Raw genomic sequence first — 13,509 nt, forward strand, 5'->3', positions numbered from 1 at the left:
CGGTTCAAACGGCGATGTGGACCCTGGTCTACCCATTTATTTCCAAAAGCGAGGGTCACCCTAACTCTACCCATTAAATCTGCGTTTCGTAAAGCAGTCTGCTGCACGGAAACCTTGGTTGCGCACGGCAAATCTACGAGTCTACACAGCGACCACATCACGCCATTTCGAATTAAATTATATGTCCGTGTAGAGCCACGCCTGGGCCACTTTTCCCCCGGTTTATCCATTCACAACGCTTTTGGGGAGAGTTCACAAACGCCTCGAAGGAGAGACCCCATTTCTCATTTCACTGGAGACTGAAGCTTCAGAGAGACGCGGTCTGCCTATCCATAACGCCCCAAAAAACCACCCCAATCTAAACATTCAGGCTTCACAACAAACCAGATCAACAACCTTCCTAAAGACCCGGATCTTCCGACTCACCATGCAAAAAAAGGAAGCTTTGGAGGGGTCCAAACAGAAGCCAAAGCCGGGCAAAAGGAAAGAGGGAGCGCGCTCTTCTGAGGCTTTCTTTCCAGCCCGAAGGACTGCTTCGTTTCCCGAGTAATCTCAGGGCGAGATCGGCTCTGTCTTCAGACCTCACCCACTCCCTCTCTTTTCTTGGTCGGAGGCGTTTTACGAGGAGGAGGAGGAGACTCGGTGCTTCCAACCTGGGCATCAATCTCCCCAGCTTCCGAATTAACAAATATCTCCCTCTCAAAGAGTGGAAACGAGGCGAAGGAGTGATTGGAAGTCACCCTTCTGAGCAGGTTTCCAAGTCGAATGCGCAAAAGAGAGCTGCCGGGAGCAGCGAAGTCTTTTCTTTCTTTCCTCACTCCCTCCCCGTTGGTTTTGGATTGAAATAAAATAATTTCAAAGAAAGAGGGCTAGTTTGCACAGCTAGGAAGCAAAGCATCCAAGCTGCGAGAAGACGGGGCAGCCACTGTTTTTCAAACAACACCCTGGTCGTGTCTAACTGGGTGGGGATGATTCGAGTCCATTGTAAACTGAACCCAAAGGGCGCTTCAAATGACAAGGACTTAAAACATGGAGGCTCTATTTCCAACCTGCCAGGTTTATTTTTTTTATTTTTCTTTCAATAGTCGGAATCTTCACATTATTAATTTTTTTTACATTTTATATTCTTTTGGAAACAAACCTTGTGTTCTTTCCCTCTGGTAGGCCACAGGTCTCTCTCTGTTTCCATCTATCTATCAGGTTGCTGTGAGTTTTCCGGGCTGTATAGTTATGTTCCAGAAGCATTCTCTCCTGACGTTTCGCTCACATCTACGGCAGGCATCCTCAGAGGTTGTGGGGCCCCTCAACCTCTGAGGATGCCTGGCATAGATGTGGGCGAAACGTCAGGAGATAATGCTTCTGGAACATTGCCATACAACCCGGAAAACTCACAGCAACCCCAGAAGCATTCTCTCCTGACGTTTCGCTCACATCTACGGCAGGCATCCTCAGAGGTTGTGGGGCCCTTCAACCTCTGAGGATGCCTGGCATAGATGTGGGCGAAATGTCAAGAGAGAATGCTTCTGGAACATGGCCAGACAGCCCGGAAAACTCACAGCAACCTAGTTATTCCGATCAGGAAAGCTTTCAACAACACATATCTATCCATCCTTCTATCTATCTATCTATCTATCTTTCTATCTGTATCTATCCTCCTGTCTCTCTATCTATCTTTCTATCCTTCTATATATCTATCTATCCTTCTATCTTTCTAAATATCTATTTCTCCTTCTATCCTTCTATCATTCTGTATATCCATCTATTCTTCTATCTATCCTTCTATCTAGCTATCTACCCTTCTATCTACTCTTCTATCCTTCTATCTGTCTGTCTGTCTATCTATCTATCTATCTATCTATCTGAATATCTATCTCATCTTCTATCCTTCTCTATATCTATCTAGTATATATCTATTTATCTATCCTTCTCTATCTATCTATCTATCTATCTATCTATCTAGTATCTATCTATCTATCTATCTATCTATCTATCTATCTATCCAACCTCCTATCTACCTATTTATCGATCTATCTGAATATCTATCTCTCCTTCTATCCTTCTATCTATCTATCCTTCTATCTATCTATCTATTTATCGATCTATCTGAATATCGATCTTTCCTATCCTTCTACATATATCTATCTATCCTTCTATCTATCTGAATATCTATTTCTCCTTCTATCCTTCTCTATATGTATCTACTATCCATCTATCTATTTATTTATCTATCTTTCTATATATTTATCTATTCTTCTATCTCCTCTCTATCCTTCTATCTATCTATCTATCTATCTACCTATCTACCTATTTATCGATCAATCTGAATATCTATCTCTCCTTCTATCCTTCTATCTATCTATTCTTCTATCTATCTATCTATCAGTTTATATATCTGTTCTTCTATCCTTCTATATATCTATCTATCCTTCTATCTGTCTGTCTGTCTATCTATCTATCTATTTTCCCCAAGATCCTTTTTTCAATACATCCATTCATGAAATGAATGGGGAGGGCAAGATTTGGATCAGTTTTCTGGTTTTTAAATGCACCATTTTCAACCCACTCTTCCTCCAGATGGCTTTGGATCTGAGAAACTAATGTTTAAAACAAAGCAAACTTTTTAAGAAGCCACATTGGAATGATATTCTTAGACCAAAATTATGTAAACTTTGAAAACTGACAGGCCTAGTCCTCTTTCTAAATCAGACCTGGGCAAACTTGAGCCCTCCAGGTGTTTTGGACTTCAATTCCCACAATTCCTAACAGCCTCCCGGGAGGCTGTTAGGAATTGTGGGAATTGAAGTCCAAAACACCTAGAGGGCCCAAGTTTGCCCAGGCCTGGTCTAGATAGATAGAAAGATATGTCTTTGTTGTGCTCCAGTGGATAATAATGTCTTCCATTTAAAATCTTGACTGTGTAACACAACTATGGTGCAGACACTGTAGAAATAATGCAGTTTGGGACTGCTTTAGCTGCCATTGCTCTGGAATCATAGTATTTTAGTATTTAGTATTCTCTACCAAATAGTTCTGGTGTCTCACCAAACTCCCAGGATTCCATAGCATTCAGTCACAGCAGTTAGAGTAGTGCCAAACTGTATTAATTCCGTGGTGCAGACGCACCTGTGTGTGAGAGGAAACAATCCATCCATCAAAATCAACAAATTCAATATCCATCTCTTGCCTTTGCCATGTAGGAGGTCTCCCCATTCAAGGTGCTTCTACACTGTAGAACTAATGCAGTTTCACACCACTTACTTGGCCTGCTATGGCATCCTGGGAAGTTGTAGTTTTACAAGGTCTTTCTGCTCCTCTACCAAAAAAACAGTGTCAAACTACAACTCATAGGAGTCTATCACATAGACCCACAGCAATTCAAGTGGAGCCAAACTCTACAACTCATAGGATGCCAAAGCATGGATCCAAATGGAGTCAAACTGCATTAATTCTACTGTGTAGATGCACTCCAAGACAAGCCATTTGAAGCCCCAAGAAGTCCTAACTTACAAGGTTAGAAAGAGAGAAACCATAAGAGCTTTGGGTGCAAAAACATATTCAGATGGTGTATGGAGACATATTATTTATGTATTTTCAAATTGAACAGAAAAGTGTGAGTCCAATTTATTTTTGGAGAACACAAACAATTTAGCAGCAAGTTTATCCATTGTCACTTCTCTTTAACTAGATAGCACAGTGCTGTGAAATTCTGGGACGTGTAGTTTGACAAGGGTCTTATTTTAGCTTTTTCTGATGCCTCACCACACTAGAACTCCATAGCATTCCAGAACATCCAGGAAATGCAGTGAAAGTGGTGTCAAACTGCATTCCTGCTACAGCTGGAGAATGATGCACCCCAAGTTCACATTTGATCTAATGTCATGTGAATGGATCTCTGCAAAACAAAACGGGATCCAATTACGACCTGTGCCTAAGGACGCTTCTACACTGCCATATAATCCAGATTATCAAATCAGATGATCCAGATTATCTGCCTTGAACCGGATTATATGAGTCAACACTGCCAAATTGGCTTGACTCTGGGGGTGGTGACGGCCGACAAGGAGCTCTGGCGTAGGCTGGTCCATGAATAGTCGGAAGCGGCTGAATGACTGCCATATAATCCAGATTATCTGATTTGAACGGAATTATATGAGTCTACACTGCCATATTGGCTTAACTCTGAAGGAGCTGGGGGTGGTGACTGCCGACAGGGAGCTCTGGCTTGGGTTGACCGATTGAATGAATAAACAACAAACAAACACTGCCATATAATCTAGATTATCAGTGACTGAATGAATAAACAACAAACAAACACTGCCATATAATCCAGATTATCTGCTTCGAACCGGATTATATGAGTCTACATTGCCATATAATCCAGTTCAAAGCAGATAATCTAGATTTTATATGGCGGTATATAAAGGGCCAGAGAGAGCCGTGAATTCGGAATAATGAGAGGTGCTGGAGTGCTTCCCTCCAAACTTTAAGGCCTGTCAATCATCATATGTAAGCATGGCCCTAGAACAGTTCCAGCAACTCTCCTTATGCTTCTACCCAAACGTTCTGTCAAACTCCCCTTGAACAGATGCAGGCGAAACGTCAGAAGAGAATGCTTCTGGAACATGGCTATACAGCCCCGAAAACTCACAACAACTCAGTGATTCCGGCCATGAAAGCCTCCGACAATAACATCCCTCTAGCATGGTCTTGGGTCAATGTTATGGGGCCCCTATGAGTTGTACTTTGGCAGAAAAGACCCTGGAAAACTACAATGTTATTGGGGCCCCTATGGCACCTTTTGGCAGAGAAGACTCTGGAAATCTACAATGTTATGGGGCCCCTATGAATTGTTCTTTGGCAGATAAGACCTTGGAAATCTACAGTGTTATGGGGCCCCTATGGCACCTTGTGGGCAGAGAAGACCCTGGAAAACTACATTGTTATGGGCCCCCTATGGCACCCTTTGGCAGAGAAGACCCTGAAAAACTACAATGTTATGGGGCCCCTATGGCACCTTTTGGGCAGAGAAGACCCTGGAAAACTACATTGTTATGGGGCCCCTATGGCACCTCTTGGGCAGAGAAGACCCTGGAAAACTACATTGTTATGGGCCCCATATGGCACCCTTTGGCAGAGAAGACCCTGAAAAACTACAATGTTATGGGCCCCATATGGCACCCTTTGGCAGAGAATTCCTTGGAAAACTACAATGTTATGGGCTCCATATGGCACCCTTTGGCAGAGAATTCCTTGGAAAACTACAATGTTATGGGCCCCATATGGCACCCTTTGGCAGAGAATTCCTTGGAAAACTACAATGTTATGGGCTCCATATGGCACCCTTTGGCAGAGAAAGGGTGCCATATACTTTGGCACCCATTGGCAGAGTAGACCCTGGAAAACTACAACTCCCAGGACCCCATCGCATTGAGCCATGGCAGTTCTTCAAGCAGGGTCAAACTACATTCATCCTACAGTGTAGAGAGATGCCCCTTCTTCCTCTTCCTACAGAACACGCATCTCTTTCTTTACACACCTAAACACGGGTATGTTTTGTTGTGTGATGAGATTGAATTTACTCTAAAATCCGCTTTTCTACGGACTGGAGCCGGTTTATACGCAGATCCCGATCAAGCTCCTGTCTCCACGGGATTGTGGATCGGGCCCCTCGGAGTGCTGATGCTTTGACTCCTGAACCGTTACAAAAGGTTGGACCCGGGAGCATCCACACTGCGGAATTTTAATGCGGTTTCGGACCACTTCAGCTGCGATGGGACACTAGGAGATGAAGCTTTGCAATGCCTTCGTTGCTCAAGAGTGTCAGTGCCTCCCCAAACTACAGCTCCCATTCAGCCCTGATAGTCTGAGTTTGGTGTCAAACCGCATTATTACCTCGACAGTGTAGATGCCCCCCCTGCTGGCTTTGAAAACCCGAATCAGGCCTGTCAAGAACTCCCCGATGCTGCCCCAAAACTATACACATTTTGGTTTGATTCAAAGGGAAAGAAGAAGAAGGAGAACGAGAATCCCCAGAAAAACAAAACAAAACACATTGTTTACTATTTAATCCGGATTCATTTTAAAGGAATTATGTAGTATTTCTCTCTCTCTTGGAAGTGTTTTATTTCCAAGGAAAAGCACCCCAATATTGAATTTTCCAGTATTAAAACATCCCTGCGATTTCAACAGACCTTCCTTCCTAAATTCGGATCGGGGCCGCCCGGGTTTGCACGTGTAGACGCTTCCCTAACGCGTGTTAAGAAGGTGCAAACAAGAGAGGCATCTACAGTGTAGATTTAATGCATTATTGGTCTGTTAAAACACCCTGGGATTAATTTGGTGAGGCACCGACACTCTCAAGTCCCTTCTACACAGTTAAATAAAACCCGACATTATCTGCTCTGAACCGGAATATATGCCAGTGTGGACTCAGATAACCCGGTTCAAAGAAGATATTGTGGGATTTTCTGCCTTGATACTCTGGCTTATATTGCTGTGTGGAAGGGACCTCATTGTCTCATCACACCCACTTTAAATCCGGTTTCAGCCTCCTCCAGAATTCTGGGATTTGTAGTTTGGTGAGACCAAAAACCCCTCTGGTTGAACTGCAAGCCCCAAAATTTTGCAGGAGGCACAAACTGAATTTAAAGTGGATTCATGCTCTAGTGTGACCAGGTCCAGAAACTACAAACCCCAGGATTTCAGGGCAGTCAAAAAATGGTGTGGAACTGTGTTAATTTTGCAGTGTAGATGCCCCTAAGGATGATTGGGCAGGAGGGAGAGAAGCGAATAAAGTTGCACACAAAACTCCAAAGGAAAGGGTCCAAGGACCCCACGAGAGTTCACCCCACGCGAGGCGGGTTTCCATCCACGGTCTAGCCACGGAATAAATCTGGAGTCAACTCGGATAGAATCCATTCCTCGCCCATCAAAGGTTCCCCGAGATTCGCGCACAGATACATCCCACGCACTAACACGCGTGTCCAAGAACTATCGCCTTTCAAAAGGATTGAAAAGACACACGTTGTAATTTCAACAGAAATTACAACCGGGGGTAAAAATCCAACCCTTTGACAAAGGACTTTTCCCCTCGGAATTCTTCTCGCGTGTTTTATTTCACCAAGGCAAAAAGGTCTTTCTTTCTCTCCCTCCCTCCCCTCCGCCTGTTTATTTTTCCTCTCTTTCCTCCCTGAGTTTTCTTTCCAGGGAATCTCGCTTCCGGGAGAAATGCCTTCAGCACATGCCTATGCCTGTTCCACAGCGTGGATCCTTCCCGAATCCCACTCATCCCTGAAACCCTTTGATTCGGTTCGGAACTCACCTCTTTACCGCCCGACTTCTCCTTTTCTGAAGGCTCCCAATCCCCAGAAGTGAGTTTGAATTCAAAAATTCTGACGCACATTCGAGACAAACGACGCCTGTCAGTTATCGTCTCTCCCCCTCCCCTTATTTTTTTCCACCTGGATCCACGCGCAATTTTAACAAACCCACTCAGGGCGCGAGGGTTTCACTGAGCTTTCTCTTTTTCTGCTCCTCCTCCCCTTTATATTGATATGATCGGTCCAAATCTGTCGCAAAATAAAATCCACGCGTGGGGGGAGCGGATACGCGATCCTGCATGGAGGATTTACGGTAGTTTTTATTAAACGGGAAAGCGAGCCCTTTGAGGCCTAGGAGGTCCAATTCTATAACAAAATAAGATCCACGCGTGGGGGGGGGAATCCACGGTCCTGCGTGGAGGATCCACGGTGGGTTTGTATTAAACGGGAGAACGAGCCCTTTGAGGCCCGTTATCGCAAAATAAGATCCACGCGTGGGGGAAAGCAAATCCTGTGTGGAGGATCCACTGTGGTTTTTATTAAACGGGAAAGCGAGCCCTTTAAGGCCCAGGAGGTCCAATTCTATCGCAAAATAAGATCCACGCCTGGGGGGAGCGGATCCGCGATCCTGCATGGAGGATTTACGGTAGTTTTTATCAAACGGGAAAGCGAGCCCTTTGAGGCCCAGGAGGTCCAATTCTATCGCAAAATATGACCCACGCGTGGGGGGAAGCAAATCCGCGGTCCTGCGTAGAGGATCCACTGTGGTTTTGTTTTAAACGGGAAAGCGAACCCTTTGAGGCCCATAAGGTCCAATTCTGTCGTAAAATAAGATTCACGCGTGGGGGGGGGGGGAGCAAATCCGCGGTCCTATGTGGAGGATCCACGGTGGTTTTGTATTAAACGGGAAAGCGAGCCCTTTGAGGTCCAATGTTATCGCAAAATAAGATCCACGCGTGGAGGGGAAAGCAAATCCGCGGTCCTGCGTGGAGGATCCACGGTGGTTTTGTATCATAATGACAAAAATGAAGTGTTGGGGGAAAATGATGGAAGGGAACTAACTGCAAAGATGGAGGCGAACAAAGGCGAACCTGGCACTGGGAACCGAGGGAGGAACAAAAAAGAGGTCAGGCTTGATCTGAATTCTTTTCCATCCCGTTAAATAAACTATAGATCCGTCTTATTTCGTTACTGTGAGTCCCATCCCGTTGTTAACCTCAGGGCGGGTTAAGAAAGAGTCTGTTTTGTGGTTGCATTTATTCAAGAATCTATTTCTTTTGCAGCCACAAGGCGTGTTTTTTTTTTAAGGGGACACAAAAAATGACAATCCGGGATACAAATGACAACCCTGTGATTGACTGTGAGGAAAAGATAAAGGATAGAGGGAAAGTGGAATATAATTGAGGTCACGCGTGGGTTCCAAGTGACATTTCGGAAGGGTTTTTCCACGCCGCTATTTCTCCCCATTTCACCATAAATGTTGACAATGGGTCAATTTCAAGCCGCTTTTCTTGTCTATTTCCTTCCTCCAACCTGGGGCAGGCGCTGAGCTACTGCAAAGCCCATCATCCCCTCAGCTGTCAAGTTTATCCTTATTTATGACTAGTTCCCAGTGGAAGATTTCTCTCTCTAATCTCCCTCCAAGGTCAAGGAATATATTCCCTCCTATTTATGATCCGGAACCCTACAAACGAATGAGGATCAAAAAAATTCGCGTGGATTGGTCCCGCGTGGGTTTGGCGCAAAAGGAAAGAGGTGGAAGCAGGACTAACCTGTCCAGAGGTGAGATCCTCTCGGGTGGGGATCCTTTCGGGTGGATTCAACAATGACAGAAGCCCGGCTCTGGAGCTGCGCCTCTCCTCGCCACGCGCATCATCATCGTGGGAGATGCCAGCCTCCTGCAGGCGCCCCACTCGCCCAGCTCCTCCTCCTCCTCTTCTTCCTCCTCCTCTTCCTCACTCTCTCTCCTGCAGATGGGAGCCCTTCCGGGTTGAAAGCGGGAGAAGGAAGAGAGGGAGGGATGATGGACAGGTCTAGAGGGGCGAGTGGCAGGTGGGAGGGGGGACACGCGTGACGTCAGGAGACCAACCCGGTGCAGGGAAGGGAAGGCGGGAGAGGCGTCAAGCTCCCTAAAAAGAAGAGATATATATTTATATATATTTACAAAGGGCCATGTGGTCCCAGGAATGGGCTCCGAGCCGAAGCTTTCGAGGAAATGTCAATGGCAACAACCGGGAGGAAAGCCGCCTCCTCTTCCTCCTCCTTTCCGGTTGGGAGGGGAAATGGGCCCATTGTTAGTCCCCCAAAGAGAGAATTGAATGGAGAGGTTTCCTTGCATCAGTCAAGACATACATACATAGGGGATGCCAGCCTCCTCTCTTCTCCTCTCCTTCCTTCCCTCCTTCCCGTTTATTTATTTTCTTTCTTTCTTCCTTTCTCTCCTTCCTTCCTTCCCTTTTCTTCCTCTCTTGCTTCCCTTTTATTATCTTGATTTCCCTCTTCCTTCCTTCTCATTATCTTTCAGCCTTCCTTCCTTCTTTCCTTCCCATTTAACCCTCCTTTTCCTTCTTTCCTCCCTTCCTTCTTTCCTTTATTTTCTCTTTATTTATTTATCCCTTCCTTCCTTTCCTTCCTTTCTTTTCCACTTACATTTTTTCTTTCCTGTCTTTCTTTCCTTCCTTCCTCCTCTTCCATTTTCTCCTTCCTTCCTTCCTTCCTTCCTTCCTTCCTATCCTTCCCATCTTCCTCTCTTCCTTCCCTTCCATTTTCTTTATTTCCCTCTTCCTTCTTTCAGCCTTCTTTCCTTCCCATTTAACCCCCTTTTTCCTTCCTTCCTTCTTTCCTTCCTTCTTTCCTTCCTTCTTTCCTTTATTTTCTCTTTATTTATTTCTTCCTTTTTTCCTTTTTTCTTTCTTTTCCACTTACCTTTTCTCTTTCCTGTCTTTCTTTCTTTCTTTCTTCCTTCCTTCTCTCCAATTTTCTCCTTCCTATTTCTTCATTTCTATTTTGTTTCTTTCCCACTTCCTTCCTTTTATTTCTTCATTCTTTCATTCTTCCCTCTCTTCTCCTCCCCATTTTCTTTCTTTCAGTCTTCCTTCCTTCCCATCTTCTCTCTTTTTTGCTTCTTTCCTTTCTATTTTCTTTTTTTCCTCTTCCTTTCTTTTCCACTTACCTTCTTTTTTATTTTCTTTCTTTCCTTCTTTCTTTCTATATATCTTTTCTCTTTCCTTCTATTTTATACTTCCTTCCTATTTCTTTCCTTTATATTTTCATTCTTGCTTTCACTCTTTCCTTTCTTTTTCTTTCTGTCTCTCTCTCTTTCTTTCTTTCAATCTCCCCTCTTTCTATCTTTTCTTCCCATTTTCCCCCCTTCCTTTCTTTCCGTTTTCTTTATTTCCTTCTTTTGTCTTTTCCATTTTCTTTATTTCAGTCCTTCCTTCCTTCCTATCTTATCTCTTTTCCCTTCTTTATTTTCTATTTTCTATTTCTCTTTCTTCCCTTTCTTCCTCTCTACTTACTTTCCTTTCCTTCTTTTCCTTTCTTCTTTCTTCTTTCAATCTCTTCTTCCCATTTTCCTCCCTTTCCATTTTCTTTCTTTCAGTCTTCCATCCTTCCCATCTTATCCCTTTTTCCTTCCTTCCTTTCCTTCCTTCTTTCCTTTGTATTTCCTTTCTTTCCTTTCTTCTTTCTTTCATTCTTCCCTCATTCTTTCTTGCCTTCCTATGTTCTCCTTCCTTCCTATTCCTTCCTTCCTTTCTATTTTTTCTTTCCCTCTTCTTTCTTTCCTCCCTCCCTTTGTATTTACTTTCTTTTTCCTTTCTTTCCTTTCTTCTCTTTCATTCTTCCCTTTTCCTTTCTTTCCTTCGCATTTTCTCTTTCCTTCCTATTCCTTCCTTCCTTTCTTTTCTTTCCCTCTTCTTTTCTTTCCTTCCTTCCTTTGTATTTACTTTCTTTTTCCTTTCTTTCCTTTCTTCTTTCTTTCATTCTTCCCTTTTTCTTTCTTGCCTTCCCATGTTCTCCTTCCTTCCTTCCTTCCTTCCTTCCTTCCTTCCTTCCTATTCCTTCCTTCCTTTCTATTTTTTCTTTCCCTCTTCCTTTCCTTCCTTCCTTCCTTTGCATTTACATTCTTTTTCCTTTCTTTCCTTTCTTCTTTCTTTCATTCTTCCCTCATTCGTTCTTGCCTTTCTATGTTCTCCTTCCTTCCTATTCCTTCCTTCCTTTCTATTTTTTCTTTCCCTCTTCCTTTCTTTCCTTCCTTCCTTTGCATTTACATTCTTTTTCCCTCCTTCCTTCCTTCCTTCCTTTGTATTTACTTTCTTTTTCCTTTCATTCTTCCCTCTTTCTTTCTTACCTTCCCATGTTCTCCTTCCTTCCTATTCCTTCCTTCCTTCCTATTTCCTTTCTTTCCAGCCTCCCACAAAACACCCAGCAGGCCTCCCGCCATCGTCTTCCGACTGCAAGACCCCTTCAATCCATGTAAACAAATGCAAGAAATCAATGGGGCAGGTCTCCCCTAAAGTGGATTAACCTAGAAACCAGGCCACGGGGGGGGGGGGAGGCCCCCAATCTAGACAAAACAACCTGGACCAGAGAGACAAAACAGGCCGAAGCCGGCCCAAAAGGAGAAAACTGGAGTGAAATCGGTTTCTTTGGGATCCTTGGGCTGCGTGGGTGGAAAAGGAACCCCAAACTGCCTCTTCTCAAAATATAATAATGTCAGCTTCCAATTGGGACCCATTTAGACATTGTCACGGGTGGGACACGGTCTCGCGTGGGAGGGTCTGGGCATTCTGCCGGCAATGGCTTCTGTCCCTCTGTCCCTCCCCCGATGTCCAACCTCCCTCCCCGTGGGTGGCCTCCTGCCCACTGGAAATCTCGCGTGGGGGCGGGGAAATGCGCACATCCCTCCACTCGGGGGAAATTTCGCTACAATGCACGTCAGTCACTCAACGGCGGTGATCCGAAACCAAACCAAAACCGCATTTTTAAATTTAATTAGGTGGGGAATCCCACCTTTTAATTCCTCAGAAGCCGGGCGCGTGTTAACCCCTTCTTCTCCCCCGGGGCTGCCTTCCCACTCCTCGTTCTCTCGTGGCGGCATTCCCACCCTCCTTGTTGCCATCGCAGGCGCCCCAGGCCCCTCCGCCCCTTCTCCCACGCGACGCGCGTGCTTCTGTGTAGGCGTCGAAATGCATCTCTCCGATAGAGACACAGACTGTGCAACCCTATCTGCATGCAGAGTGGAGCCCTATTGCCGAAACTGGGTGGGAGGAGGAGGAGGAGGAGGAGGGAGTGGGGCCTGCCTGCCGAGGCGTCAAGCCTTCCACCCGAGGGCCTTGCACCAGCCCGGTTCCACGGAGAGCCATCTCCTCGGGATCCCTTGCCAAGAGGAGCTCCAAGGCGCCCAAGGTGTGCCAAGTTCATATATATACATAAATGCGCCTCTTATGCATTCAAACCGTCATCTATACATACATATATATTCATGATATCCTATAAAGATAGCGTCACGCGCGTGAGGCGCAGACACGCGCGTCATCTTCTGATTCAAATTATTCCATCATTTCAGTCCTGGAGGGAAAGGAGGTTTTCTGAGGTCCATTTGCCACACAGGAGTTTTTTCTTTCCCTCACGCATTTCCTTTACTTTCCTTCCTTCTTTCGTTCGTTCCTTCTTCCCTCCTCCCTTCCTCCCTCCCTCCCTTCCTTTCCTTCCTCCTTCCCTTCCTTCTTTCCTTCATTCCTCCCTTCTTTCCTTCTTCCTTTCTTTCTTTCCTTCCTTGCTTCCTCCTTCCTTCTTTTTTCTTCCTTCTTTCCTCCCTTCCTTCTTTCTTCCCTCCCTCCCTTCTTTCTTTCCTTCCTTCTTTCTTTCCTTCCTCCTTGCTTCTTCCCTTCTTCCCTTCCTTCTTTCCTCCCTCCCTCCCTTCTTCCTTCCTTCCTTCTTTCCACCCTCCCTTCCTTCTGTCTTCCCTTCCTTCCTTGTTTCCTTCTTCCTAACTTTCTTTCTTTCCTTTCTTCCTTCCTTCCGTCTTCCCTTCTTTTCGTCTTCCTTCCTTCTGTCCTTCCTTCTTCCTTCCTTCTTTCCTCCCTCCCTTCTTTCCATCTTCCTTCTTTCCTCCCTCCCTCCCTTCTTTCCATCTTCCTTTCTTTCCTTCTTCCTTTCTTTCCTTCCTTGCTTCCTCTTTCTTTCA

General features: G+C 45.0%; 1 protein-coding gene across 2 annotated transcripts in view; it reads right to left on the minus strand.

Annotated features, from left to right (window-relative positions):
- GATA3 (GATA binding protein 3) overlaps positions 1-9,326 on the minus strand; it is a 100,505-nt gene extending 91,179 nt beyond the window's left edge. Inside the window, exon 1 of one of the 2 annotated variants that reach the window (XM_067469315.1) lies at positions 9,092-9,326. The gene's annotated coding sequence lies outside the window, so the exon portion shown is untranslated. Of the gene's footprint in view, positions 1-426; positions 814-9,091 lie in introns of those variants that run through there. The other variant, XM_067469316.1, reaches the window with a different exon arrangement.
- Between the last annotated feature and the right edge of the window lie 4,183 nt (positions 9,327-13,509).

This window comes from Anolis sagrei, chromosome 5 (assembly GCF_037176765.1).
Source record: "Anolis sagrei isolate rAnoSag1 chromosome 5, rAnoSag1.mat, whole genome shotgun sequence".
Classification (NCBI taxonomy): Eukaryota; Metazoa; Chordata; class Lepidosauria; order Squamata; family Dactyloidae; genus Anolis; species Anolis sagrei.